Genomic DNA, 26,108 nt, shown 5'->3' on the forward strand with positions numbered 1-26,108 from the left:
ACTCCCCTGATTTTTCTCGCTCATAAGCTACAAATGTTTTGATTTCGGCTGCCTTGGTTCCTCATGGTAGAAAACGAGTGTTTATTAGCCACTTGCCAGCTTCTAAGATCATGTACTTTGTAGTATGGGTGTTTTAAAGGATACTTAACATCTGCCATCATGACTGTGAGTGCTGCTGCCCAGCACTCTTAGGGCTATGCTTAGTACACATGCGCAGCTATCCAAGAAAATTGACATCGGGACAACTGCCATTGAAGCTCACTTGGTAGAGCATTGCAAGCACAAGGCAGAAAACGTGGGTTCAGCTTCGTTGTCTCTTGTGCAAAGCATTACCATGATCCGTCTCCTGGCTTCTTCGTACATCCAGTCAGATAGGCTCAATAATAGTAACGTGCCTGATGGTGGGTCGTTAGTCTGGGTCCTTAGTGCAGCAGCCCAATTCTTTACCCATTAGGCTACAGGTGCATGCATAGCACGCCAGATTAATCTCACTGGTTCTCTCATAGCAGCTGATTCTTTCAGATGTTATGTGACACAGAGTTTGGGATTCTCCCGTTTCAGCTCAGATGCAACATAAAGCAGACGTGTCTATTTTGGTGAGAAGTTGTGTGTGCAGTTGTTTTGGTTTCTCTGTGTTGACGTATTGTGCTTTGTATTTCATGTGGTGTTAGGCATTACCTCAATTGCAGCTTCAATGCTGTGCCCATAAAAACAGTTGTAGGTAGGTGCTCAGGAGTAATGGGAAGCTCATTCTTCCTAATTCTCTCTTGCATACAGCAGGTAGTGCGTCCAGTTTAGTGCCACGCACCTGTGTGGGGCATTTCCTTGTTCTTATTCTGCTGATGTGTTGTACATAGGGGGAAAGTCAGTCCTCTACATCATGGTTGTCAGTGCCGCTGAATACAGTGCAGTCTCAGCCTCGCTGCCTTGAAATGTCATAAGAGGTGACATCTGGGCATAAAGTAGCATCTTGCTGTCCCTTGTCATTGGGCATAGCCAAGGTTGTGGTTGTGCAACCCAAGGATCCTGGAAAAGGAGCAAAAACGTTTATTGAGCTCTAGAAAAATTTAATGAATTTCGCGGAGTCAAATGGTGTCTTCCATCTTTTTAGCAATAACCCTCTGCCTCTAGTCCAGGGCTCCGCTGGATGCCGCTGCCAGCTGGGCCCGTCGGATCAGCCCTAGTTGGATGTCCTGACAGTCGCTAGAGAGCATTCCTTTCCATTGCTCCGCACTCAGGTTTGGTGCCGCGTTTGTTTTCTGGCAGGCCCACGTTATACGGTAGAGCGTGGGTGTTTCCTGGCACCATGGGCATTTGTCAGTGTACTGTGTGGGTTGTATTTTACTGAGTGTGTAAGTTCGTATATGCACCCGTCTGTAGCAGCCTCCAAGCTATGGAGTCCTCTCTAGTGAGAGACCTATGCAGTGGGGGGTACCGCTTCCTGCTGCCCTTATAGTGGTTTAGGATAGCCGAGTATTCTCTGGGGACTGGCTCAGTTTCCTCGAGGTCATTGGTGGAGGGTGCTCGGTATGCTGTGTATTCTCGAGCTACCCTGTCAACCTCACGGTTGCCTTCCACGTCCGTGTGACCCGGCGTCCACACTATCGTGTGTCTAATTGGTTGTTCTTTTTCTGGGTTTTGTGTGTGGTGATCTTCAGAGCGAAGTATGTGGAGCGCTCTGTGACCTATTCTGCCTAACATGTAGTTTCGGCATGCTGTTTGGGAGTTGGTTAGTATTGTTAAAAACCACCTAGTCCGATAGCCCTCCGCTGCTGCTAGAGCGACGGCCGCTTCTTCAGCCTCGACTACCGTGCAGTCCCGTAGAGACGCGCTGACGATTTCTCGCATGTCCGAGTTTATGCATTTGTACATAGCCACCCACTTTTCAACATCGGCGCCATCGGTACCGCAAAAACTTCCAGGATCCTTATTTATAACCCCAACGCAGTAGCGGCGGTGATAAATAAGGATCCTGGAACTTTCTGCGGTACCGATGGCGCCGATGTTGAAGAGTCGGTGGCTATGTACGAGCGCATGAGTGGAATCAACAGATGGGACCCTACGCATATGCTAGTTAACCTGTTGTTCTACCTAAGAGGCATGGCAAAAGTGTGGTACGAAAACCACGAAGATGAGCTAACAAGCTGGGACCAACGCAAAGAGAAGTTGACAGAGTTGTTTGGCAAACCAGCCGGCCGTAAAATTGATGCAAAACAGGAACTGGCCTCCTGTGCCCAATCCCCCATGGAGTCCTGTCTCTTGTACATCCAGGACATGCTGGCACTTTGTCGTAAAGCAAACCCGATCACAACATAACAGAAGCTGAGAAGGTCGGGCATGTGCTTAAGGGCATTGCTGACGACGCCTTTAATCTGCTCATGTGCAAAAGCTGCCCTACAGTTGATGTTATCTTTAAAGAGTGCTGAGAATTCCAGCAGGCCAAAAGCCGATGAGTCTTGCAACCATTCGCCAGACTTCCTAATACTGCTGCAATGCAGACATGTGAAGATCAACCCACACAGCAGCACGCACCGCCATCGGAGGACGTGGTGTGAATCGTTGACATGAACTGGATGTGATGGCGCCTGCATTTCTGTTCGCGTATCCCTGATGCTACATTTTCAGTCCCCTTCTCACAAGCTATCATTCACCAGGAACTTGAAAACATTGGTTTATGTTCTGTCTGTGCTCTTGCCAACACCAGAGCTAACAAATACCCTTCTACTATTTTTGCTCCATCCCGACGCTTCTGTCCGTGTTATCGCAACCCGACTGAGTGGACAACTGCAGACGACCAGCCGATATGTTTCATCTGTCGCCGCATTGGTCATGTCGCCTGATACTGTCGCAGCTCGTCGCCCTTAACACTTCGCACGCCGACCGACCTGAGCCGTTTTGATGAAAATGTTTCGCCCACCGCTGAATCTAACAGCGCCAACTCTGCTAGGAACATGTGGTACAGTTGCTCACCATCGTCGCACGTACACCAGTCTCGTTCACCGCAAACATGTTGCCCATCTTCCTGTTCGCTGCAGCCATGTCGCCTTTCGTCCCCTGTGGCATTTGGCCACACCCGTTCGTAAAACTAAGAAATGCAGCCCTCGGAGGTGGTGCTGCATTGCCTAATGCTGCAGCAAATCCTCTGTCTATGCCCACAGGAATAAGTGTAATTGGCGTTAAAATAGACAGCATAGCTGTCCAAGCACTCATCAACAGTGGAGCCCACATATCTGTGATGAGTGCTAGCCCGTGTAGACGTTTAAAGAAGTTCCTCACCCCAGCAGCTGCCCGAGTGCTTCATATGACTGACGGTGGCATGCTGGTTGTTCTTGGAATGTGTACTGCAAGTATAGCTGGCCGCCCTAGTTCTGTTCTCTTTGCTGTGATCGTCTTCCCTCATAACGTTATCCTTGGATTTGACTTTTTATCCACTCATTCTGCTCTCATCGACTTAATGACCGGCGTTCTTCAGTTAGAACTGCCTCAACTAGCTGATGCTCCGAGCACCGCCTCCCCGCACTTGTGCTCACTTCACGATGTGCGTTTGTCACCCGATGCAGTTACTTACGTCACTTTGACCGCCCAGCCACAGGTTCCTGATGGTGAATATGTTCTTTGCCCCATCATCGATGTGCTTTGAACCAGTCACGGTTACTAATAACGACATCGTTTTACCACTTCTTAATTTCAGCCTGTGCCCTGAAGTGATTCCAGCCAGCATTTTCTTGGACAGCGTTTCTAGTGGTTCTGAATTTGATGTTGAGAGTCTGCATTCTGAGAAGGGTTTATTAGTGCCAATTGCAGCTCCCAGCTCTGGTTCATTAACGGATGACTTTGCAAAAATGACTGCACTTAACCTCACCTCTACACAGGCCAGGGACATACGTCTCCTGCTTGAATCGTACAATGGCATCTTTGATTTTGGCTGCAGGCCTTCAGGCCGAACATCTGTTGTTCACTACCGTATAAACACTGGAGACACAAATCCTATTTGTCGGCGTCCCTATCGTGCATCGCATGAACATCGAGTCATCCAACCAGAGGTGGGCAAAACGCTCCGCAAGGGGGTCATCGAGCCATCAGCCAGCCCTTGGGCTTCGTCCGTGTGAAAAAAGAAAGATGGTGCCTGGCATTTTTGCGTCAATTATTGCCACTTAAATGGGATCACACGAAAAGATGTCTACTCACTACCATGCATTGATGACGCCTTGGACTGCTTGCACAGTGCTAAATACTTATCGTCCATCGATCTTCGATCCAGCTACTGGCAGATTTCAGTTGATGAAATGGTTGGAGAAGACAGCCGTCATCATGCCGGATGGCTTATATCAGTTCAAAGTCATGCCCTTTGGCCTATGCAATGCTCCAGCGACATTTGAACGTCTGATGGACTCTCTTCTGCGAGGCTACATATGGACCACCTGTTTTTGTTACCTTGACGAAGCTGTTGTTTTTTCTCCCATGTTCGGCAGCCGACTTACCCGACTCGCTGCCATTATTGCGGTCTTCTTAAAAGCAGTCTTCCAACTGAATTCCACGAAGTGTCAATCTGGGCGTCGTCAGATTACAGTGTTGGCACACCTCATTGACACATCCGGTGTTCAACCAGATTCGGAAAAAGTTCGTGCCATACGCAGTTTCCCTGTGCCACATTCTGCTTCTGACGTGCGCTGCTTCGTCGGCCTGTGTTCTTACTTTCGCCGTTTCGTCAAAAACTTTGCCAACATTGCTCAGCCTTTAAAGGGCCCCTGAAACGGTTCGGACAAATTTTGTAGGCGCATAGGGTACAGCTTAAGTCGAACATTCGCACCACAATTTAAGTGAAGCGTTACGTATTAATGGAGTTACAAGCGATTAGAAGTTACCCTCCTCCCTAGCCATGCCTTTCCTCCTCAACTCGCTCGCCGAGCGAGCGGCGCTAAGCTCCGCCTTCACTGGTCCTGCGTCACTATGCGACGTCACATCGTCTACTTCCGGTTGTTGGAGCACGCCTCCTCCCGCGCGAGACCTCTCCGCTGGCCGCTTGGCCGTCGACCGAGAGCCATCGAAGCAGCGTGCGTTGCGAGCATTCTGTCGTAGCGCCGAAGGTGGCCGGTATTCCGGTAACCACAGGCAAGCTGGTCATTTCGGCAAATGACTGGAGGCATAAACTCAAGCTGATGAAGGAACTTCAGAGTAGGCGTACGTGAGCAGGCTGATTGGTCTGCACTGTCCAGACACTTGTTGGCGCAGCGCTTAACCAGTTAAACGAAGCGCTAATATTGCTCTAACCAAGTGTAAAACATTTTAAACATTTATAAGAACAACGTGTTGATGATTACACTCCTGCGAAAAATACACACCAGCAGCAAAGAAGAATGCACTTCGTTGCTGCTACTGTGTATGGTTGAGCTCTGTGCCACCAGGTGGCTGCACCGTGCAGACCATTCACATTTACCTTTCTGCTCATCTCATGGCTCATCCCGGCGCAGTCAAGCGACCAGACCCTGTCCCCTTGCGCTTGTGTTTGCCCTAATACCGGACTTGCGAAACGCTATTGCGTTAGTAATCTTCCGCTGTAAAGTGACGGCCACAAACGCGCAAATCCTGGCGCCTATCGGATAGCCGCAGTCCGATGCGCAGCAGCCAGTTCGCTCGTATGCTGCCATGCAGAGAGACACGATTTCGCAACTTCACATCTTCCCAGTCGCTACGTCTGCAGCCCACAGCGCAACAAGGGTGATTCATCGTGCTCACGAAAAGACTGATCGACACTGACGGCGGAGCTCTCGTCAAAGACTGCGCACGTTGTAACACAAGCAGACGACACTTGCTGTGTGCCGGAAGTGCTCAAGTGTACTAAAAAACTATTCTTGTGTATTCTCTTTAAGTTATTTTCTTTTTACAAAAACAAAGTAACTAACATTCCAACTATTACGAGCATCATTTGTTCACCATAAAGTTGGAAAAATTATCGACCGCGCGCCCTGGTCAGCCAATCAGATATCTCGCCCATGTGACGTCATATGGGTTATTTGCATCATATGGGTAGGGGCGGCTTAAAATTCCGCCGAGCAGTGCGCTGCGATCGAGAGCGATGTGCATTTTTAAAACCTTATAATAAATTACACGCTTTACGCAGAACACTTAGATGTGTCAATTAATGATCAGAAGGACCTACTCTAACGACTCAGTACGTTTGCAGAAAATCGCCAAAATCGTTTCAGGGTCCCTTTAACAGATCTTCTAAAGGAGAACACGCCATTCTCACGGGGCCCAGAGCAGGCTCACGCTTTTGCCGCTCTCATCGGGTTTCTGACCACCCCTCCCATACTTGCCCACTTTGATCCATCTGCACTGACCGAAGTCCACACTGGTGCAAGCGGTCACGGCATCGGCGCTGTTCTCGATCAACAACACAAGGGTACCGAGTGCGTGATAGCTTATGCCAGCTGCCTGCTGTCACCTGCCGAGAGAAATTACCCCATCACCAAGTGGGAGTGCTTCGCTTTAGTTTGGGCTATCGTCACGTTCCGGCCATATTTGTACGGCTGCACATTTTCGATCGTTACAGACCACCATGCACTCTGCCAGCTGTCTTCCCTCCGGGACCCGACAGGGCGGCTTGGTCGCTGGGCTTTGTGGCTCCAGGAATTTTCATTTATTGTCACTTACAAGACTGGATGCCTCCAAAAGGACACTGGCTGCCTCTCGTCACCCCGTGGATCCACTTAATCCTTCTACGCATGATCCGATGACCTGCGTGATGGCATTCACTGACATGACTGACATGCACGGCGAACAACGCGACGAGTCCTTACAGCCCATCATCGCCGGAATACAATCACTCCAGCAGCACTGACGGCACATGCCGCATGTGCGTGCCGCACAACGGCATCCTCTACCACAGCACTATCAACGCTGATGGCCCTGAGTTGCTCCTTGTCCCTCCTTGTCATCTGCAATCTGTTCTTGAACGTCACGATGCACCGACAGCGGGACACCTTGGAGTTTTGCGTACATACGATCACGTACGACACCGGTTCTTCTGGCTGGGTCTCTACTGCTTACTGCACTCTTATGTCGCAACTTGTGAATTGTGTCAGCACCGAGAGAAACCTCCCCGACCACCTGTCGGATGACTTCATCCAGTTGAAGTTCCTTCCGAACCGTTCTCTCGCTTAGGCCTTGACTTGCCTGGCACTTTTCCGACGACTAGAGTTAACAAGTCGATTGCCGTCGCTACTGATTACATGACACGCTACGCGATAACAAAGGTGTTGCCGACTATAGTTGTGCAACAGACGTCGTTGATTTTCTCCATCACTGTTGTGAATGTGACCAAGTTCTCGCGGCATTATATTGTAAATACAGTCTTTCTATACTTCCAACATCCCCATAACAGTATGCTTTGCCTCTGGCATGTTCATGATCACCGATGGCATACAAAATAGTGATGCAGACTAAGCTTCGCAAAGAATTAATGTTCCATCTCTTCCTTACAGGCTGCTGTGTTTCAACTAAATCTGCATTTCCTGTGTCCAGTGGTCTCGTTGCTCAATTAGTGCTTGCCTATTTCTGTTGCACTGCAACCCACTAATGTTAAAATGTGATACTTCTCCTCTTTTCCGTTGTCCTCCTGTCCTTTTACACTGCTGCAAACTTTTAGATTTCGATGCTCGAATGATTAACACAACCATTGATGCTACCATATTATGTGAAGACTGTCATGATGGCAATAATTTAGGTGGACCTGAAACTAAATGAAAAAAAAAAGAAAACAGACGTGTGAGTAGGAATAACTTGTGACCAAACTGGCTCCATGCGAAACTTTGCCTCAAGGAAATTGGTCTTAAAAGTCTCAAACCCTTTTCGTGCTCTCGTGACTGTCTAATAGACAGTCACGGAAGTTGCACAAAAAGGAGTGCCTTTCTGTTGGGGAACTGTTTTTATCACGAGTATGCTATACAGCACCAGTTGTGCTATGAGCAGGCACAACTGCACATACAAGCTATAGCCTGAACTTTAAAATAATTTCAGATCTATTTGTGAACTTCCCAAGCCACTTCACAACTGCAAGCTGAATCTGATGTATGCTGTCTCAGGGTCATGACCTATATTTGGGGGAAGACTAAGAATGCAGCCTGTGACTGAAGTTTCAGTGTTTTGAGCCCACCATTTCGAAATGCTTTTTATGTGCACTCAGTAGGAGACAGTTCTCCAAGCTTCTTGATATGATTTTCAGTGATACTAGAAGCAAAGCTTATTAGTTGTATTATACTAAATTTTCATATTTTCTCTAATATACTGTGGTCGCGATAACACCACACTGCTTAAAAGACATAGAAAATAAAAAAGCTACTTATTTGCCCTAGTATAATGTAGAAATCTGCATTCTGCAGTCTGAAAAGTGAAAACAAAAACATTATCGTTGCAACATTCACAACCACTTTAGCTGCTCATAAAATCATTGATGTACATGTAAAGAGCCTCTATGTTGTGTCTGTTAAAAACATGCTCCATCATGCTGCAGCATTATGCACATTAGCTTTGTGTAGAAGCCACAGCAGTTGCAATGTGCTGCACCGCAATGCACCTTGGTTATGTGGAAAAGCTACCATTGTTGCTATGCTCTTTACTGTTATACACGTCAACCTTGTGGCAAAGCCACTGCACTTGCAATGTGCTGCACCTCAAAACGTTTCAGGTATGTGGGAATGCACACTTGCATGCGCTAGATTTGGGCATTTTTAATGCAAATAATTATTTTTTCATACCAAGCACTTTGCAGTAGGCAATTTTACGTCCCGACTCGTTTCGGTCTTCTGCATTGAAAACAAAAATATGTTACAGTGACCCCGAACCTGTTTCCCAGCATAACAACCTGACACTCTAGCCATTTGACCACTGTCGTGCACATACTTCTTGCTCTCCAATGCATTGCTGTGTGTATGGGATAGTGGCACGTGTATAACAGTGCATAATACATGTCAGAGCATGTGTGCATATACAAGTTGCTTATCAAACTGTGAGCATGTCAGTTTCTCCCATTCTTCCTTTGTAGCTGGACTTCGAGGTGCTTTGTTAGAATGCACCACCTTCGGGATTCGCTCACATTTCCAAGTCCCCCTCACTGTAGCAGCTAGCACAACATGGACACTGTACCTTTATGCTGTAATGTTTCTTCACTGGAGTACAAAAAGGAATTGTGTAGATCCAACATACATGTTAAAAGTGGTTAATGAGAATCTATGAAACATTCATATTTAATGCATTGTTGCAATCCAAATGATGGAAAGCGTATTTGCGTTGGCAAGCTAGCAGTAGCAGATGTCACAGGCATGTTATGCAGGGAAGCCACCTTATCACCTATAGCTGTTCTCTGTGCAGTGAGGATGAAGGTGACATGTGCTTGTTTAGTGAAGAACGTTGACAAGAGGTGTATGCACAGAGACATATGACACTTATCTTAATACTACATGTAAGGCTTGTATACTTGTGTCGCAGCGACACATATCTATTCTATGAGATGGGCCTAGAATAGGCACGTGCCCATTTGCGCATACTGCATAAGCCAAGTTTTCCACTCGTCAAAACAGCTGCCACAACAGTGTTAGGAAAGAGGCAAAGAAACCATGCCTTTGCATTCATACTCTCCTCACAAAGCTTGTGTCATATATGCAATCACTCGCCATACACAAACACATTGGTCAACACTGCAATGTTTGGAAGAACCCAAACCAACGCTACATAGCCATTTACCTGCAACATAAATCCCGACTGTGTCTGGAATCTACATAATGTTTCTTAATTTTTCAGGCATTTGGTGGTAGAGGCCAGCGCATTAGACAGAAATCCTTCTTGACTGCAGCAATGTTCAGAATGTAGTATGAGGTACTCTGTCTAGCTGGAAGTTGAAGATGGAAGTTATATTAGTAGTTAAAATATGGTAGCTAGTACTGAAACTACACATGCAATCAAGGCTGAGCCACATGCAAACACGGAAGAGCAGACACACACGGTGGTCACTTGAGCTGGCATTGTGTAGCTTTACCAACAAGCCCAGCTGGACACTGAAGTAAGGCATGTTGTTGGGTTAGTCAGCTTGTAGCTTCAGCAAAATTTTAAACTGTGTGAGGAAGACAGGACATGAACAAAAGCATAGATGCATGCGCAAAGTATAGACTTCCGACTGGCTTTGTTTGGTGAAGGCAGAGAGTTTATAAGGTTCTTCAAAATGGCAAAACAAAAAACATTCGCAAAGAAATTGTGCAAGAGGCAGATATGAAAAATAGCAAGGCCACCTGTGCATTAAGAGTGCAGTAGAGTCCCAAGGTGCCCATCTAAGAATTCTATTTCTTTCCTTGATAGGTATCAAGAAGGTGAGCTAACTTAGTTCTCACAAATTTTAGCGATGTGGAATGCTTTGATGACTTCTCTTTCTGCTTTTGAGCTTGCCTTCGAAAGGAATTTATTCTGTTCCAGATGAGGCAGGCAGCTTTTGCTTTCGCAGCTCCTGCACTGCAAGAGGAGATTCTCAAGGAAATAATTGCCTGCATGTAAAAGAAGTTTCTGGAAGTTATCGATAGGTTCCATCCACTGTCTTTCACTGCAACTTGTGTTATCTAAATGCATGTGTGCGCGACGTGAATAATGTGAAACTTTGTGAAAGGCACGCGGGTCCCAGCGATTGCTCTGGAACATTCGACGACAGATGTATAATAGCCGATGCGCTTGACCCGCTCATCAGATTTTCGATGACCACCGATCGTGTTCGCCGCTACCATCCTTCTTTGAGTGTAGCCTGTTTTTGAGGGCACAAGTTCGCCCAATAAAACGCTCGTTTCATTAATCACAGTTTTGCTGCCCACGTGACAATATTGGGGAGTGCCAGGAATTGAGAGATCGAGACAGACCGCCACTAGAAGTTCCCTGGGCCAGGTGACAACTCAAATGCATCCAAATATTTCTATATTTCACTATATGAACTTTTGTAGAATGAGGAACTTTTCAAGGGTGCAGTTGTTTCACACAAAAGAAAACTATTACTAAATAGTGACCAGTTTCTTTTGTTTTGTAAGCCAGATTGCATGTATTTGACATTGCTTACCGACTCTTACTTATTCTCGCTGTCCGATACAAGCATATGCACTCACATGTTTTCAAACAATGTGTGGAGCCATGTTTTTGGTGGAATAAAATTGGTCCCAATACAGAGCTTCGTGGCACACCGGATCTTACTAGCAATCACGGAGAAGAAAATTCATTAGTAGTTACAAATTGGTTCGCGTTAGTTAAAAATTTACTAATCCAATTTGTAGTCCTGTCAATTCAAAGTTTACTGTCTTTTGTGTATTGGACCAAGCCGATGACCCCTGGCCTGGGCGGGCCCTGGCACTTTACCTAGTGGTGGCCTTTGAAAATAGCAGTGTGGCACCAGTGGTTGCATCAGGATCTAGGCTCATGAAGATAGACAGCAACGTGCACAGGGCAAGGAGTTTGGTGGCCTGGTACTCGTCACAGTTGTGGAGTACACTATAGTTTTTGCGAGTCCTAGCCCCTACCTAGGGTACCAGTCTGTGCACTGTGTATATATATATATATATAGGATGTGCAGGATTGCTCGTTGGCAGCACGTGATCATGCGGCAGCTGACAGGCCTTCTATGTGTTTTGCCCTGGTAGTGCGGTCGTCTTTGTGATTCTAGAGCTGTGCTGGCATTGCCCAAGAACAGGATCTAACGGCATGGTGCAGAATTGCAGAGTGGGGGTGCTCCATTCTATTCCCACTCCATTCCTTCAGAGTTGTGGTTATGCGATTCCAGTCCTTATAACTTGTCAGAATTCTGACAGTTGGACCAGTCCCACTGTTTGAGTGGTCAAACTAATCTACTCCAATCCTCCAATTACAGTAAATAAAACGCTTCCCGTATAATTACTTACTACTTGCGCCCCGATACAGCGATAGCGTAAAGGTAGAGCATCCGCCTCACGTGCAGAAGGACTGTGGTTCAAATCCAGGTGCCAGCATACTTTGCCCCGGCTGACCTTCCACATATGCCCCCATGGGTAATGTCCAAAATACCAGTACGTCTATCTATTCCCGGAATTTCTAAAAAATCGCGAATACCTACCGTCGGCCTCAGACATTTAACACTTGAATATATGTCGAAAGAATATGACTCCTCGGTGAGCGTGTATACAGACGGCTCAGTCTCGTCGTATGCGTCTGGTGCGGCTTTTGTCGTGCCTGCGCATCAAGTCATTCGACGGTTTCGTCTGCATAACAAGACGACTACAACATCTACGGAATTAGTGGCACTAAGAGAGGCCGTTCAATATATTGCGCGGCAGCCTCCTCAAATATGGACAGTTTTCAGTGACGCAAAATCGGCTCTTCAACTACTTAGAGTGGTGTTGAAAGAAAGCGCTTACAGAGTGTTGGCTCTTCAAACTGCCGAGCTCTACACTTTAGCGCAAGAAAACGGCCACCAGATCACATTTCAGTGGATTCCTAGTCACTGCGGTATACAGGGCAACGAACTGGCCGATGCCGAAGCGAAGAAAGCACTCGAAGAACGAGAGTCACTGCTTTCAATTCCTTTTTCAAGAGCGGACGCCAACTGTCTCCTCTCCAGTGTCATCCGAAAATTGACAGCAAAGCACTGGGACAATCCGGATAATCGCCACAGACGACTCCAGAGATTGGACCCCACCATGAATTTTAGGCTACCACCGATAATTCAACGAAGCTGTGCCAGTCTTCTGCACAGACTAAGGCTGGGGGTAGCGTTTACGCGCGGATACGTGGACCTCATGCGATGCACCGAGTCTCCACACTGTGAGGTGTGCAATGTGACTGAGACTATAGGTCATGTGCTTTGTGACTGCCCTAAGTTTGTGGAAGAGCGTGATAGGTAGGTCAAGGACCTTACGCGTCTCGACAGCGCACCGTTGTCGGAGGACGTTATTTTAGGCCCTTGGCCAGACGCTCAGTCGAGTTTCAAGGCGATCAAGGCATTACCGAACTTTTTAAAAATTACGGGCCTGGATTGCAGACTTTGAGCATGCCAAATTGCTTGCCATATGTTCTACATCTTCCTTCTATCGTCATCGTCACCCATCATGCACCTCTTTCTTCCCTCTTTCTTTCCCTCTTCCCCTTCCCCCAATGCCGAGTAGCTGGCTAGAGGAATATACCTCAGGCCGACCTCTCGGCATTTCGTGTCATTAAACTTCTTTCTCTCTCTCTCCGGGTGCCACTCAATTTTCCACCGGATAAAAAAAATCCATGTTGATACAGTTGTATAAACAGGCCTGGTGGCCTGACCCCAGTGACCAGAACTGGTAATGCACTCCCTTACCAGAGCAGGATTGGCCACAACCTCCTATATGAATAGAACAATCAAACCCCGGCCCTCGGTCCCCAGCAGCTGCGAAGCAACTGACCACAGCGGCGGTCAGACCTGTGACGCCACAGAGGGTGCTAATAATCTCTGGATCCGGACAGGCCACCATTGGAATCTGAACCTGGCAACGTTTAACGCTAGAACGTTCTCTAGTGAGGCGAGTCTAGCAGTGCTATTGGAGGAATTAGCGGGCATTAAACGGGATATAATAGAGCTCAGTGAGGTTGGGAGGACAAATGAAGCATATACAGCGCTAAAAAGCAGGCACATCCTGTGCCACCGGGGCTTAGCGGAGAGACGAGAACCAGGAGTTGGATTCCTGATTAATAAGGATATAGCTGGTAACATACAGGAATTGTATAGCATTAACGAGAGGGTAGCAGGTCTTGTTGTAAAACTTAAGAAGAGGTACAAATTGAAGGCCGTACATGTCTAGCCGCCTACATCCAGTGACCAGCAAGTCGAAAGCTTCTATGAAGACGTGGAATCGGCGATGGATAAAGTCAAAACAAGATACCTTTCTCCAGCCTGCTTCTTGCCTACCCTGGCATTGAAGTCGCCCATCAGTATAGTAGAGTTTGCAGAATGGAATAATTTGCGGACAATGAATACCTTCTTCCGCAAGTGGGATAACCGAAAGTGGACTTGGAGGAGCCCGAATGGCGAGACTAGAAATGAAGTAGACCTCATACCCTGCGCTAACCGTGGCATCATACAAGATGTGGACATGCTCGGCAAGGTGCGCTACAGTGACCATAGGATGGTAATATCTCGAATTAGCCTAGACTAAAGGAGGGAATGGAAAAAACTGGTACATAAGAAGCCGATCAATGAGTTAGCGGTAAGAGGGAAAGTAGAGGAATTTCGGATCAGGCTGCGGAAGAGGTATTGGGCTTTAACTCAGGAAGAGACCCTCCTCAGTGTTGAAGCAATGAACGAAAATCTTATGGGCATCATTAAGGAGTGTGCAATAGAAGTCGGTTGTAACTTCGTTAGACAGGATACCGGTAAGTTATCGCAGGAGATGAAAGACCTAATTAAGAAACCAACCCTTATACATAGCTTTCATTGATTACGAGAAAGCGTTTGATTGAGTAAAAACCTCAGCAGTCATTATGGAATCGGGGTGTAGACGAGCCTTATGTAAAAATACTGCAAGATATCTACAGCGGCTCCACAGCCACCGTAGTCCTCCATAAAGAAAGCAACAAAATCCCAATAAAGAAGGGCGTCAGGCAGGGAGATACGAACTCTCCTATGCTATTGACGGCGTGTCTACAGGAGGTATTCAGAGACCTGGATTGGGAAGAATTGGGGATAAGAGTTAATGGAGAATACCTTAGTAACTTGCGATTTGCTGATGATATTGCCTTGCTTAGTAACTCAGAGGACCAATTGCAATGCATGCTCACTGACCTGGAGAGGCAAAGCAGAATGGTAGGTCTAAAAATTAGTCTGCAGAAAACTAAAATAATGTTTAACAGTCTCGGAAGAGAACAGCAGTTTACGATAGGTAGTGAGGCACTGGAAGTGGTAAGGGGAATACATCTACTTAGGGCAGGTAGTGACTGCGGATCCGGATCATGAGACTGAAATAATTTGAAGAATAAGAATGGGCTGGGGTGCGTTTGGCAGGCATTCTTGGATCATGAACAGCAGGTTGCCATTATCCCTCAAGAGGAAAGTGTGAAACAGCTGTGTCTTACTAGTACTCACGTACAGGGCAGAAACCTGGAGGCTTACGAAATGGGTTCTACTTAAATTGAAGACAGCGCAACGAGCTATGGAAAGAAGAAGAATGATTGGTGTAACATTAAGGGGATAAGATGAGAACAGATTGGGTGAGGGAACAAACGCGAGTTAATGATATCTTAGTTGAAATCAAGAAAAATGGGCAGGGCACGTAATGAGGAGGGAAGATAATCGATGGTCATTAAGGTTTATGGACTGGATTCCAAGAGAGGGGAAGCGTAGCAGGGGGCGGCAGCAAGTTAGGTGGGCGGATGAGATTAATAAGTTTGCAGGGACAACATGGCCACAATTAGGACATGACCGGGGTAGTTGCTGTTTACGCAAGCATTTTGCAAATGCGGCTCACTTTTAAGCACCCCTCCTTATGTCTAAAAAAACAGAAATAAACATTCAGTATACTTTTTCAACTTTTACTAAGCTTATCATATAGCTCAGTGTTAACATACAGTAATCACAGGTGAGGTTACAAAAAGCAGTAATAATTGACAGTAAACACTGCTTGGATGGTGAAAAACATGGGAATCAGGTCATTTTATTTTTGACAACAACCTTTTTTGGCATAGGAGGCTCAGGAAATGGTGATGTAGCAACACTGTAAAGACTGAATAAGATAGATGTGGAATGCCTTGATGACTTCTTTCTGTTTTCTTTATTTTGTCTTCGAAAGGAATTTATTCTGTTCAAGATAAGCGAGGCAGCTTTTGCATCTGCAACAGAACATCGGTGGATGTTGTGTGAAGCACTTTTTCTTTGCTTTTTCACTACCTGAGCAAGGTAACTTTCTTTGTGCTTCATCGCGCGATTTCTACAGTCAACTTCCATTAATTCTACCCTGACGAGACTGACGGGTCGAATTAAGATGCAAAAACCTGCTGAAACACCGTTGATTCATTTGGCAGTATGTGCTTGCGCAATTTGCCTCTGAAACGAACATGCATCAACTTTCTATTTGTCCAAAGTATAAAACTAAAGTAGAAATGACAACTCCAAACCAAAGTGGAAACCTATGCATACCTGATTTTTTAGTATGCCAGCCAACTTTCTAAAGTCAGCTTCGCTGTATTACAGCCATGATAAGCGGTAAAGCATATACTGAAAAGATTTCGCGCCAAAGAACAACACACACAAGAAAGACGACGACACCATGGGCGCCTGTGGTGTCGTCTTTCATGTGTGTGTTGATTTTTGGCGCAAAATCATTTCAGTATGCAAGATCACCAACTAGCCCAGCAGTTAACTCTTCTAACGTGAAGCATATGAATGCTACAAACATGGTTTTAGTTTCGCACTTGATTGTACAGCTAGGCAATTTTCGGCACAATGTCCTTGGAAAACAAAAACTGTTCGTTAGAATCAGATACGTACTACAATCAGACATTGTCAGCTACCGTTACAGCTTAAAAATCTTTCTCAGCTGGGTCAAAAATAAGCATTTCAGGCAGGAGATAGCGTTTGTATAACACATTCACTGTCCCCTAAGCTCTGCTCAGGCAGACGTTGCCACTAAAAGGGGTCGTTATTGGGGTCTGGTCAAGTTCGCATTATATGGCGAATGCCAGTTTTAGGATCAAAATACTGAATGTTTAGGCCCATAGAAATGCATGGGCACCGGCCAGGACCGAATTAACTGAAAAATGAAATTAACGAGAGTCGGATTATTGGAAGTTTACTGTACACCCTTTTCTGTTCTACAAGGACTTGTCATTTTAATATGTAGTTTTCTTCTATCAGTGTGGCAGTGGTGCTAAATTTAGCATTTGAAATCATCCATCGTTCCAAGGACAAGTTGCAAAGTAGGGGCACATTTTGAGACTTGAAACATTTGCACATATAAAGGCAGGACACATTAACAGCTGTCCACTTAACATAAGTTGGCTGTATTATCTGCATAGTATGTGGTTGCTTTTTTGGAATGTGGTCATTCTGTAAAAGAAAGTTTTATTTGTTTCAAATAAATTGCTGAACTATTGCTTGTGTGTTTTCCTGTGCTCTCTGTGCTGATTGCGCTTTTGAAAGTGCAGTGAGCGACTGCAGACTGAAATGCACAAGGGTTCACTTCATCATGTCAGGAAGGATTTTTTGGCTTGACCAAGGAGCCTTAACCCCTACCATGCATACACACTTTTTTGTATAAACACATCAAATGAAAGAGAGTGACCTCATCTATTTTAAAGCCTGGCAATGTTAGACAGAGTGAAGTACAAATACCATTTGCTGTTAAGAGGAAGCCTTAGCTCGGGCCCATCTTCGACGCGGCCTATTCAAATACATGTAAAACGCAAAAATGTTTTTCTGAGACTACACCTGGACTGATTTTAATGAAATTTGTTGCATTTGAGAAAGAAAGTTAAATTCTAGTGACTGTTGGAAGTGGAATTTCGATTTAGGGCCTGAATTTTGTTAAAAAGATTTTCAAATATTCGACCGTTTGAAAAAAAAATAGAAGCACGTTTACAAATTTATAGGTCTGCATCAAGAACAGACATCGCGGTTCGGTAAACAGCATACATTAGATCGTTCAAAGCGGACAAATTCGATAGGTCATTTTACATCTTACGTGAATTTGTTACGTTGGTTACAAGGGTTCTGCAAAAGTTGTATTTCCATATTGCTAAAATTTTTTATATTCATGTGTACATCAATTTTGTCCGCTTTAGATGTACTATTAGATGCAATTCACAGAATTGTATTATCCTTCATCATTGTCAGTTAGAGTTGTAAACTTGATAGCTTCGTATCTTGGAAATTTTCAATTTCTGCCAATATTTAATAAAAAATTAATGACCTAAATCGAAAATTCGGAACCAACATTCACTAGATTTTAAGCTTTTCTTTTAAATGCAACAAACCTCATCAAATTCGTTGCAGTGGTTGCCGAGAAAAATCAATTCTCCTTTTACATGTATTTAGATAGGAGCACCTGAGCTAAAGCTTCCTCTTAAGTATTGCTGCTAAAACCTCATGTTTGTGTATAGTATGCACATGCAGTGCTGGCTATGCCGTGGTTGAGCCCCGAAACAGCTTTCTCCACGCTGCTTGCTATAGCATTGCTGTGTTCTGCAAACTGAGGGCAAAACTATAAATATCTAGAAGTTCAGCAGTGCAATTGACAGCTATTTCCGTATGTTTGATGCACTCCTGGCCAGGGACTTTTCGTCCTGTAGGCAAAATAGATGGCCGCCTCGGACACTGTTTTGGAAAAAGTGCAGCATACCTCGAAAGCTTCCTCAGAATGCTTCACCAGCAGGTTCTGCCAGCGAGTGAAGTGGGGCACAATAATCTGACTTTACATGGTGCGGCACAATACCTTAAAATGCTGCTGCTTCTGGCTTCCATTTACTATGACATGCTGGTGCACCTGTGCACCTCAACATGGAGCAACCCCATTTTACTAAAATTCTGAATTCTTCTACCAACATGGTGTGGTGTGGCTATCTATGATCACTGTATAAAACTAGGGCAAAAAGCATGTCTAGAAAGTACAAAAGCTGGTATAACTGTAATGAATGACCTGCAGTCATCCAAAATGTGTAAAATCACAAGAATTGGTCAAGCTCAAACACTGCAGAGTTTAACTAGTCCTGGCATAATTTTTTTTCTTATGCATGTGTAGCTGTCATTCAGTCAATTACACTACGAAACTTCAAATTTCTTCTATGTGCAACAAATATATCCTTAATGCAAACATTTAAACATGTGCCAAAGGCAGTGTGGCCCCATAACCTGGTGACAACATTGCATGGTAGGTCACAAACAAATGATGCATGCTGCAGTTCATAAGTAAGCCATGCCATTATTAGGTCATTGAATACTGAGCATGTTAGGACCACTATGCAGCACAACATTGGTCTTTCCTTTCTGTCTTGGTGCACACTGTGGAGTGGGTGCATTTTAAAAACCTCAGGCGATTAAAGTTAAGCCGGAGTCCGCAACTATGGCATGCCTCGTAATCGTATCGTGGTTGTGACTTATAGAACACTAGAATTAAATTAATTTTAACTTAGATGTTTGAAAAGAGTCATAAGAAAATTTATGTAGTGAAGCAAGTCTTAGCACGCATTAAGAATCCCTCAAAGCACACGCAGCTTTCAGTGGCATGGTATAGTCATAAAAGTTGCCATGTAGAACCAGATTAATATAAAAAAGTCCAGTCCAAAAGTTTAATGTCAGTGCTCCTTTACATGTAAGCATGAGGGACACATCTTTAAAGGCATCATCTAAATCCTGTGTAAGTATATATTGGTGAATATCAAATGGCCCTACGTCTAAGGAAGTTATAGGGTGTTATAACAGGAAGCCACAAGATTTTTGGTATGCACTCTTCCTATAGAGACAATATAGGGCAGCAACAAAATAGTTGGGCCTTGTGAAGAATTCATTCAAGATCTTCGCCAATTTGGCAGGTTCAATATTACTAGAGATAATGAAGGCCAATCACCTTGAAATGCTTGCCCAAACCTCATCAGCATTGCATCACTTATTTCAAATAACTTTCTTTTTGTCATTTTGCCAGATTAAAGTTCTCGAAAACCTGCTTGGCTGGTTTCAAGAACTTTTTGAGAACGGTTTGGTTCCATTCGAATGCAGCATTGTCAGTCTTTAGTGAACTAGACCCATCTTTACTGATATGCAATCAAGTAGATCAAAGCAGATGCTGTCAAAGTGCATGTGACAGAGTGTTAGGAGTGGGCATTCCTGGGTGATGTTCCCAAAAAGGGAGTTGTGAGCTTAATGCACATAGCAGCTGTAGCATATGAAAACCAGCACATTACTAATTTTTTAGATACCGCAGGGCTTGCACTGATGCTGGTCATAGTCTACTATAATTTCCACCATATATGGCCCTTGTAATCACAAGTTTTTATTGTCCTACAATATATTCCCTCTGTATACAATCAACATCTCTGCCAAGGACAACAGAAACAATACGATTGGAAAATGCAGAATTCTCCATCTGCGGAGGTGGCTGGCTGATTGCCGTATAAGATGCTTTGTGAGCTGGCATTGATGTCTAAATCTCAACTCATCTGCAAGCGTGCAAAATAGGCTTTGGGATACTTTTACCACAAGCAGAGACTAGAATGACTGTTGCCTGTGACATATGGCACAAACCCATGACGAAGGATCAGCTAGGATTCCCCATGAATACAACATCAAATAGCTTTATATTCCCACTAACTTGATAGTACATAATACTGATATGTAACAAAAATAAACAACAAAGTAACTGAAAAACGAACAGGTCTACTACGATTGAGCCACAAAGGGATTAAGATGGAAACATTTGTGTTAATAGTATGAAAAATATGTGCCTAAGATGTCATCTTCCCAGCAGCAACAACATGATCATGCACAAACTAGCATTACTTTTCAGGTGCACTCCAGGCTGCTCACACCATTTTCTACAATATTTGAAGCCCAACAGGCAGAAGGGGTCACAATTTGGCCAGTCAGAAGGGCAATGCGCTAAATACAAAAAAAAAACCTACAGGCCCACTATGCAATGCTTTTGCCAAACTATCCCAACCTTCAATGTGTGCAAGTCCACAATGACCAGGAAAAGAAGTAAACAAATTCCTTAAAGATGGAATGAAAAAGAAATGTTGCGACAATTCAGAAATGAATTCTTTGTACTTTCTAGTGGCACATGGATAGACAGCCGGTGGGCACAATTTGAATTTGAACTCACGGCAGTGCTGCAGGGGCACTGCCATGAGTTCAAACTCATACTTCTGAAAAGCGTTGGTTACAATGCTTATTTGGAAGGGAAACATTGCAAATACTTCTTCAGAAGTTCAAGCATCTGACCAGTAAGTTGTTGAGCATGACTAGGGGAAATATCAATTTCACAAATAGCACCATTTCAAATAAACTGGCCCACTGCATTACTATTTTTCTAAAAGCCTCTGTGTGCGTTAATACAACCTCAACCTGAGGCAGCTTAAATCTAGGTCCCATGGAATCAAAAAATACAGCGGCGAGTATAACACTTAAATTTGCTATCTTGCGAACATGAGCGAAAACTTCAATTTGAAAAGGTTTGCTCGAAAGGAAAACTCACGGCTGTAACTCTGCTGCTCGTCGCCAGTTGTGTTAATAATAATAAAAAAACATCTGCACGATGAATAGACACTTCGATATTTGAAGCAGCTCGATCGTTAGTGGATATCAAGGAATGTGCACTGGAAAAGAGCGAAACATGTAACCGACTGACTGACGGAAGTAAGGCTCACAGGATAAGTTTTCTCTGCCTACACCGATAATGCAGAACGTATTGTGCAATTAAATCGCCCGTAATGCGCAGCAATTACCGCACTCGATTGAAGTCGCCATCGCAGCGACGCGCCATTTATTTCAGGACCACGAAAAACAAGGTATTCACTTAAGTACAGCGGCGGTTTACCTGTCGGCAAGCCCCTAACTCGCATATGACGAAAGCAAATCTCACGGAGTCCAAGCCCACGATTGCTCAAGTCAAACTGCGCTCGCACGAATATCGCGCACGTTATACGCTTTCGACACGCACAAAAGCGCGCCATAAGCGCGCGCAGAACGTCTTGCAGCCGACACGGCGGCAATGGCTAATCTACGTTCGAGAGTAGCTTTTTCAAAAAAGTAAAAACAAGCAACAATGTGACGTCACATCCTACAAGAAAGAGTTGTTCTCCTCTCTTACCTTCTTTCAGCTCACGCATGCGTAGCGACCGCGGAGCCCTCGGGGGCGATGTTCAGGTACTGCAGGTCGCATCTGCCTGCCGTTCCCTGTCCAGATGATGATGATGATGAAAAACGTTTATTTGCTCTATTTTGCAGTGATTTTTGCGGCTTCAGATGGACTCTTCCATCTTCTCTCCAGGGTCGGTTCCCCTAGTCCAGGGCTCCGCTGAGGGTAGCTGCCCTGCGTGCACGCCTTACTAGTCCTTGTTGAACTTTCAGGATGTCGCTGGATAGCATCCTCTCCCACTGTTCCGCACTCTGGTTTGGTTTTTTATTATGGCTAGCCCTTCTGTTTTCTGGCAAGCCCATGTGGTATGCTATAGGGTTGGTTTGTCTCCACACCATGGGCACTTGCTCTCGTACTGCGTGGGGTAGATCTTCCTTAGCATGTTTAGGCACGGGAATGTTCCAGTTTGTAGCTGTCGCCATGCTACGGAGTCTTCTCTATTTAGTTGTTTGTAAGGGGGCGGGTATTTTCGTCTGATGCCTCTGTAGTAGTTTAGTATCTCTGAATAGCTTTGGACTACCGGCTTGGGTTCCTCAGCGGGGTTGGGATTGACAGGTATTGTGAGGTGATGATGATGACCTTGATGTGTTTGGCGCATATTGTGAGATAGTCCAATAATTTCTCGCAACGCGATGTTCTTGAGAGTATACGGTGCCCACTACCAGTGGGCACTGTATACACTGTAAAATAATTTAGACACTTAATTGTGCATATAGTCGGATACAACTTTAGAAAAAAGGGGAGGCCCCGCCCAGATGACCGAAGCGGCGAAGTCACCGGCCGTCCGGCGCATGACGTCGGTCCAGAGTGCGCGCCCATTGGTGGACGCTCGTGTGCATCCGCCTCGGAGGAGAAACGCCCCCTTTTTTCTAAAGTTGTATCCGACTATAAGTGTGTAAACAGGTCTATAACTCCCACTAATACCCATTCACCCAAAAATGGTGTAATGGTGGGAGTTATAGGCCCATTTACACCCTTATTCAGTTGTAATGATGTAAATTATTTATTTTGTAAGGAATTATGTGCAATAACTTCTTGTAATCAGTTACGCTTTTGGTAGTTTTGTAATTGATATATGACTTTGTCGGTAACGCTCACTGTGGTTCAATTACGTTTACAGCGTAAGCTCATATGGGCTCATTCCAATAGCTGTTTCGGTTGACGATATTTTCCCCCACCACCGCCGCCGGTGTCCGGCGCAGCTATCGCCAGGCTCCTATCCACTATGGGCGATTGACCAAGAAATGGGCCTGTAACTATTGGATTGTCTTCCAAAGGAAACAAAGTCTCAGCCCTGCGGCATACATACATGAAAGACGTGTGGTATACCTGAATAAATGAAGCAGGCTAGGTGACTGTTTGTAACCGCTGCGTTTCAAAGAGGATCCCAGTAAATCATCACAATCATCATCATCATTAGCATCGCATTGTGCCACTTGTCACGTGATGTGAGATGCGCGTCGCGTAGTGTCGATACGCGCGCACTTTGCATTGGAATTGATTGCATATTATTACACCAGGTGGCACACCATGTAGCAGTTGCATAGGTATCGGTACTAGGTAGTTTGTGTTTCCTATAAAGTATTTGGCTCCTACCCACTATGGGGGATCGACCGAGAAATGGTGGGATTGTCTTGAGGAAGCAAAAAGTTACAGTCCAGCGCCATACATACACGAAAGACGTGTGCATACCCGATTAGATCAAGCAAACTAGGTGGCTGTTTGTGACCACCTCGTTTCGAAGGGTATGCCAATCAATCTACATCAGCATCAGCAGCAGCAGCATCGAATCGTGCCACTTGTCACGCGATGTGGCATGCGCACCGCGTAGCGTTAATATGTGCAAACTTTGCATAGAAGTTGCATTCCACCAGGTGTCCCGATATGTAGCAGTTGCATGTAGCAGTTGGGTCTTGCCTGTAACTGTCCCCGGTAAACTCAAGCAGGCTAGGTAAATATTTGTCACCGCCTGCTTGAGGCGGTGACAAACGGGGATGCCAATAAATTCATATCATCATCCACAACAAGAGCCTCGTATTCGCCACGGGTCAAGGAATGTGTCATCTGCGCCGCGTTGTCTCTATACGTGTGTTTACTCTTCGGTACACTTTATAGCGCCCCCTCGCAAGGTACCAACCGCTGTTGAAGAAGGGAATCGTAGAGATACGCGCGCGGCTACAACCAGGCAACGTCGGGCTCAGCAGACCGCTGTGCAGAGAGCGGCGCAAGTCGTAGATCTCTGTCGTCGCCGGGCGGACAGTTCAGATCGTTATCGTGTAAGCTACGCGCAGAGACTTCGCCGAGAAGGCCCTCTAGTGCGTGCTGCCGAAAATGGAGCTCCTATGTGGAGCCGCTCCTCAAGCCCATACACTGTGTCTGTGCCGGGTGTGCCGTGCCGAGCAAGCCTGCGACTTTCTTCGGTAACTAAATACACCTAACCACGTAGTTACTTAAATTTTGACATGCTGTAACACGCAAGACAGATTTGAGCTCTTGAATTGGGCAGAAACTACAACGTAACACCGGCGGTCGCTCCATGCAGCAGCGTCAGAGGAGGAGGAGGAAAAGCTTTATTTGCTCTAATGGTGTAGAAATTAGCGGTGGCAGATGTGGTCGGCCGTCTTCACGGTCTTCTTCCCCATCTGCGCAGGGTCGACGCCCCTATTCCAGGGCACCACTGAGGGTGGCTTCTCGGTGAGCGTGCCTTACTAGTCCATGCTGGACTTTCGTGTCGCTGCTGGAGAGCACCCTCTCCCACTGCTCCACACTCGGGTCTTTTATTTGAAGGAATTGTTTATTGTGAACGCATCCCCATGTAATCTGATATAAGGTGGGCTTGGCGCCGCACCAGGGGCAAATGTATTTATACTGGATGGGAAACATCTTGCTTAGTGTGTTTAGATTTGGGTATGTTCCTGTTTGCAGCCTCCTCCAAGAAGTTGCTTCATGCTGATTTAGGCTGTTGTGGGGTGGAGGGTATTTGATTCGGACCCCCTTATAGTAATTCAGAATGTCAGAGTAGCTTGGGTTCACTGGTATGGGTTCCTCAGCACCGACCCTGACCAGTGTCAGAAAGGCCAATCCACAGGCGCGCGCGTTTCCAGGGGAGGTATATTCTGCGTTGATCCCTTTCGGCGACAGTATAGCCTCCGTCTTAAAGCTTGCGCTGATTGGCCGGTTGGGCGAAATCGGATGAGCTTCGTCGCTAGTTGGGCACTACGTCACGAGAAGGCGACAGTATCTCGGAAGTGATCGTCGCAGAATATTTCTCCAGTTGTTGGCCAACGATTTGAACCGGCAGTCCTACGTTTTGATGGGGATAACAACTTCGGACGTTGGTGAGAGGACATCAGTGATGCAGACAATCTCTTTCAGCTTTTCATTAGTCCTTCGGGAGCGCTTTCTTCGAGCTAAATCAAAATTAAGTGCTGCTCTTCATAGAGGATCCAGACTCGAGCATTGTGGTTATTTAGTGGCCACAATCGTGTGTGCGAGGTGTTCGTACGGTACTGCACAGCGCTTCTCCCCTGCGCGAGCATCGAACATGTTTTCACTGTCGCTGCTGGTGCCTTCACACGCAAACGAGGGAGGATAACCGACGAAAATACTGAAATTCAATTATTGTTAGTGACGATAAACAACGTGAAATAAAGCTGCAGAGAACGCACTCAAGATACCCAGGCCAGCACGTTATAATTACCGTGTTGACGGAATGTTAATAAAGGTTGCGAGAAAAGTGACGTAGAAATAATCGACTACATTTTAGTAATTGCTCAGTTTCGTGGGGCAGTAATCTGCAATCGTTGTCAAGGATATTTGTTATGAAGTAATTGGTTACCTTTGCGTGTAACTTATACAGCCTAGTTTAAACTAACACGTGCGAATCTTCATCTTGATACCCGGCAAGAACGCTGCAGTTCGCCGCAAGTATTACGAGATTTCCTATACAGCTAAACCTCGATATGACGAAATTTGATATACCGAAACTGTCCATAGAACGAAGTATGTTACTTTTTTTACAACTTGTCCACGTATTTGGAATCAGCACAACGAAGTGCGTTTGTACACGATTTCAATATACGGAATTTCACTGCTGCCACGAAGAAATGCCGAAACACTAAGAGGAAACCTCCGCGGGCGCAGATAGTCAAATGGTTAAACTATGAAAGCGGCTGCTTGCGAACGCACCTCAAATCCCGCCGCGCAAGCGTGACTGACTGCCAAAGCTGACCAGCGTCACGTTCC

The 26,108-nt window shown here is 45.5% G+C and overlaps 2 long non-coding RNA genes across 6 annotated transcripts in view; one reads left to right on the forward strand and one right to left on the reverse strand.

The window, feature by feature from the left end:
- LOC135915116 (uncharacterized) overlaps positions 1 to 26,108 on the forward strand; it is a 54,655-nt gene that overhangs the window by 2,806 nt on the left and 25,741 nt on the right. Inside the window, exon 3 of one of the 4 annotated variants that reach the window (XR_010568513.2) lies at positions 10,465 to 17,108. The exons of 2 other annotated variants lie outside the window; for them this stretch is intronic. This is a non-coding gene — a long non-coding RNA (uncharacterized lncRNA). Of the gene's footprint in view, positions 1 to 8,019; positions 9,744 to 10,464; positions 17,109 to 26,108 lie in introns of those variants that run through there. One more of the 4 variants, XR_010568512.2, reaches the window with a different exon arrangement.
- Positions 453 to 21,706, reverse strand: LOC139050994 (uncharacterized). Of its 2 annotated transcripts, XR_011509181.1 has the most exons (4): positions 21,543 to 21,706; positions 21,201 to 21,321; positions 9,742 to 9,886; positions 453 to 1,026 (listed from the first exon to the last, which is right to left on the reverse strand). It is a non-coding gene; the product is annotated as an uncharacterized lncRNA (long non-coding RNA). The 2 variants fall into 2 exon arrangements; XR_011509182.1 differs by lacking the exon at positions 21,201 to 21,321 and having other exon boundaries at positions 454 to 1,026.

The sequence above is a fragment of the Dermacentor albipictus genome, chromosome 10 (assembly GCF_038994185.2).
Source record: "Dermacentor albipictus isolate Rhodes 1998 colony chromosome 10, USDA_Dalb.pri_finalv2, whole genome shotgun sequence".
In the NCBI taxonomy this organism is placed as follows: Eukaryota; Metazoa; Arthropoda; class Arachnida; order Ixodida; family Ixodidae; genus Dermacentor; species Dermacentor albipictus.